This window comes from Austrofundulus limnaeus, unplaced genomic scaffold, assembly GCF_001266775.1.
Source record: "Austrofundulus limnaeus strain Quisiro unplaced genomic scaffold, Austrofundulus_limnaeus-1.0 Scaffold81, whole genome shotgun sequence".
NCBI classification, from domain to species: Eukaryota; Metazoa; Chordata; class Actinopteri; order Cyprinodontiformes; family Rivulidae; genus Austrofundulus; species Austrofundulus limnaeus.
This window is the reverse complement of record NW_013952483.1, coordinates 1,274,946-1,279,853: the sequence shown is the minus strand read 5'-3', so window position 1 is coordinate 1,279,853 and position 4,908 is coordinate 1,274,946.

Here is a 4,908-nt window from a genome sequence, read left to right as displayed (position 1 = left end):
TGTCCTCACCCTGCTTAAAGCAAAGTCACTGCTGAGAGCTGTTTGTTGTCACATTTAAAAGTTCAAACCAGTTGTTTAGAGTTTTTGAGAGTAAATTAGGACAAACCATGAGGCTGAGGACGGATTGTGTGTTCTGCCACCAGTTCAGGATCATTTTTCACAGCTTTTTTTTTTTTGTCTTCTACTAGTCTAGTACTTTAATTTCGGACTTACTTGTATACATATACTGTATACTTAATATATATATACTGTATACATATATATATATCAATCTTAATATAACTCAAGTCATCTCTTAATCTGTTTGTTCCAGACGTCAGGACTCCAGCATCGTCCTGACCTCTCTCTTTGTGCAGATACGTAAACTCCTTGAGCTGAGCTGTCATTGGCTGATGGTAACATGAGGCAGATTATGACTGGTTGTTACATGTCACATGGTGTTAGCTGGGAGTATATCATTGGTTTGCCCCCAGATGACGGCGGCCACATTCAACAGACTTCATGATTGTTTTCTGTTTACTGTCTGCCCAGAAATAAATAATTTTAAGATCATACACGCAAGACTTTTCTCCTGGCATTATTTCAATGTGTTTCTGCCTTTAATTGTCACCACAATACATACTGTATATGCACATACCCTTCCGTCAGTGCCCGAATAGAAAACCCAGGATGTAAACACCTGTTTGTGTGTGGTTGTGAGCATGCATGTACTGTATATACAAGATCTCTCCAATGGAATGTTTCAAACTGACTGTGGGGGACCACAGACCTGACCGACAAAAGGGAGATCAGCGCCAAAGACCCCGAGAGGGACCCCAAGCGCGCAGCCCCAGAGACACCCGCACCGGAAGGGCCGTCCACCCACCCCGCAAAGAGGACCACCAGAGAGAAACGGAAGAGCCCCACCAGCGACCACACACAGCAACCCCTGGGGCCAGCAGTGACGGACTCACAGGCCTCGCCGGTTCCCACTGCACCAGAGCGGATCCAGGCATGGACACAGAGGCCCCCTAGCCCCCAGGGCACACCACCCCCCCAGGCCAAGGCCCGACAGGACCAGAGGGACCCAAGCCCCACCGGGCCGCCACCGGGCCGAGCCGGCACATGCCCAAGAGCCCTGGACAACGAGAGCCACCAGTGCACCGGCGGGCAAAGGCCCATATTTCCAGATCTACTAAAAGTAGCAGTCACACCAGCCCTGTCCGGTTTGCTTTTATCATATTCTAGTTTATATGACTAGAAATTCAGGTTTGTTTGGGGAGGTGTGAATGCATAATCCAACTCTGATGTGCACAAAAAAGCAAACTCTGGTCTCAGTTCTGTTTGAAGGATATTTTGTGACTGATTAAAGACACAGTGTGTAGGATTTGTTGTTTTCAGCGACATCTAGTGGTTGAGTGGTTGAATCGTCCTCCCCCCACCCCCACCCCCACGCTTCCAAACAAAGGAGTTGCTACGGTGTCTCTCAGGTGTCAAAAACCTTTGATGATTCCACCTGCGATGTCTACCAGCAGCTTCAGGGCTAGTGATGTTTCAAGTGGTAAGATTATGAGCTTTAATAAGTAAAATTATCCCAGCTACAATGACAGACAACAAATATTACATTTATAGTATTACAACTAAAACCGTTTTTGACGCCGCCACCACAGTTTGTTCTTCATGAGCCTTCATAGACAAGATGGCGGCTGCCTGTAGTGGTGACCCGCGACCATGGAGATATAAACAGCTTTTTATAAGGTAAAAATAATAAAACAAGGTCTTTGTCTGCAATGATTAGACATGTTTTTTATTATTGTCATTAGTGATGATCTCAATTTTGGCTAAAAGAATTGACAAAATCCTACACACTGTGCCTTTAAATTAATTTTAGGTACGGCCTTATATCTTATACAGTGATGAAGTTGTGAGAGCAACAAGTTCTGAGGGATTATCTAGTTACTAGCTTGGAACATTTGTCAAAACCAAAAGAGAAATCATACAACTGCTAAAATCTGATGCCTCTCCGTGTTTGTTTACATTTTGTGAAGAAGGAAGTTGAGTTCATTGTGCTTTCCACAGCCAGTTTGGTTTGTCTCTTCTTGGTTTGTCCTCCATGTTCCGGTTTGTTTTGGTACGTTCGCAACCCCGTCAGCTTTTTGCTTTGTTAAATAAATCTAACACCCTTTCCTGGGTCCTCCCCGGGGTCTACTCCCAGTTAGTCATGACTGGAAAACCTCACTAGGAAAGCGGCTTCTGGTCCTCGAGGGCCACAGTCCTGCATGTTTTACACGTTTCCCTGCTCCAACACACCTGAAATAACACTTCAAATTGTGCAGAAGCCTGTTAATCACCCATGCATGTAAATCAAGTGTTTTGGAAGAGGAAAAAAACTGAAAAATGCAGGATTGCAGCTCTCGAGGACCTGAGTTGGAAAGAGCAGCGACTCTAATCCGAGTCTCTCCCAGAAAACTGAACTCCTGTCTCTACTGGAGAGCCCTTCTCTGAGGAGCACTCATTTTGACTGCATATAAACTTTGACATARAAATTAATAAAGGTTTTATTTATTTATACGTCAGAGACTTTCCCAGTAAGACCTTGTTTTAATTTGTGAGGAAAAAGTGCACAATGCATCTCATTTAAGTATCAACTTCTAGAACCAAGTGGAGCAAGTTAAGCACGATGTAATAATGCAGCTATCCTGGTTCTTTCACCGTCACTCATTTCCATTAATTAGGGAGACTCGCTGTGTGTCCACATGGATTTGACATCAGTTCTAATTTGTGTCACTCTGAAAGTCTGATTAATTCTCAGTTACTGTGGGGGAAAAAGGAAAGACAAGACTGCATTACAGGAGGCGAGGAGAATGATGGAGTCTGAAGAAGAGTAACACAAAAGTGAACAGAGGCTGAGCAGCCTTCTGAAAGAAACAAAAGCCTCAGACTATTTTTGTTTTTGACAGCTGATAATAATCATTTCATGTGCAGGAGACAGGACGTAATATGGTGTGAAACCACCTCTTTTGAAGCAAAAATTAATGATAGTTTGGTATCAATGCAACAGAAAAGGAATGATGGTAATAAACACTTGTGTGGAATCTAATTTAACCGCCAGATGAAGCGTCTTTCCAATGATGGCCAGTGCAGCTTGATGATTTTGTCCACACTTTAATAAAGCACCTTTAGATGTAATTTGCACATCAACAGATTTAGCTCACTATTTGGCAAGAGACCAAACAGTTTTGTCTCTTTCTCATCCTTAATTAATGTATAATAAACACTTAATAATGATTTATAAAGTGTTTACAGATGAATTAATAACATATCTATAAATTATTTACAAGGGGAGCCTTACTGTAAAGTGGTACCGAAAAAAACTTTAGTGTTTTTGCTTAAATGAGAAAAAGTGCAGGGTTCAAACTTCCTGGTTGTCTCCTCCCTGTCTGGCGTTTGTATGTTCTGTGAAAAGGCACGGGTGGTAGGTTATTATAAATTCTCTGTAGGTGTGAGTGTGCCAGCCTGTCTGTCTCTTTGTGTTAGTCCCGTGTGTCTTACCTCTTACCCAATGTCAGCCGGGACGGGCTGCAGCCCTCGGGCCTCCTCCGGCAGACACAGCTAATGGAAAGTGACAGAATAATGGGCATGCAGAGAAGGTAATCAAGGTATACATTTGACACAAAAGCTATTTTGATCAGGACAACCACAATCTCGTTGGCGTAGTTAACATTTTTCCTGCTGCTGCTCCTGGCACATTTCATACTCTAATTGTCCGTGGTGACAGGTGGTTGCTGTAGAACGCAGTGTGAGTGAGACATGGAGGATTTTATGAAATTATTTTTTGTACTTATACATACATTTTCTTACAATTTCTTTCTTTACATTTCCATACTAAGCTCCGCTATAGCCCAGGGCTGCCCCACTCTGATTTTACATTAATGCAGAGAAACTGGTGGTCTTCTCCAAGCTATCTAAACTCAGTCCTTCAGTCTTGTGCTCCTCATTGACTACAATGATCCTGGTCAGCCATGTTGTTTGGTTACTGCAACCCTAAAAAGCAGATTTACTCCATGAAGGTGAAATAAGCAACTAAACTCTGTTAGAGCAGTGGTTTCCTGATCATACGCCTGGTGGGATCACTTCTCTTGACACCAATAGAACTCCAGTCATCACTTACTTTTTAAGTATTTACTTACCTAATCTTCTGCTTTTTTTCCATCAAGTTTAGCCCCTAAAAATATCTCAGCTTTTCTTCCATCTTTACTGTAATTAAGCTTAAAATCACTCCTCACTTTAGCAGCAATCTAAAACAATACTGTGCCTACGTATGATTTTATAAACTGGGTTACAATTTTTTTTTTTTTGGAAAAACAATCATAAAAGTAGCATTATTACAAACATGAAACAATGTTTTAAACTAAAATCTCATGTGATCTGTCAGGACTAAATAAGGAACCACATAGTTCAGTATCTGTAACAGTGACAGAGCTATCACCCTTTTTGTGTTTGCTAACATAGATTATTTGTGGCAACCCTCGAATTAAACGTCAACATTTTATCCTTTGCAGATGTGAATTTAATGAATTCTTCTTGAGAGTTTCATTAAATCCTGTCCAGTGGTTCACAAGAACTTTGCAAACAGACAGTCAAATGAACACACATAGGTAATTACAGCATGGGATATGTAATTGGATTTGATTATATTTATAATATAATGCCACAAGATAACTTCTGTTGTGTTTTAGCACCATATAAATACACTGAACTGAACAACAAAAGATTAAAAATTAGACTGTAGCTTCAGAGCAGGTTTTGCAGATACAGRGGGTAAAATACTGTAAGTATTGAACACGTCACCATTTTTCTCAGTAAATATATTACTAGAGGTGATAATGACATGAAATTTTCACCAGATGTCGGTAACAACCCAAGTGA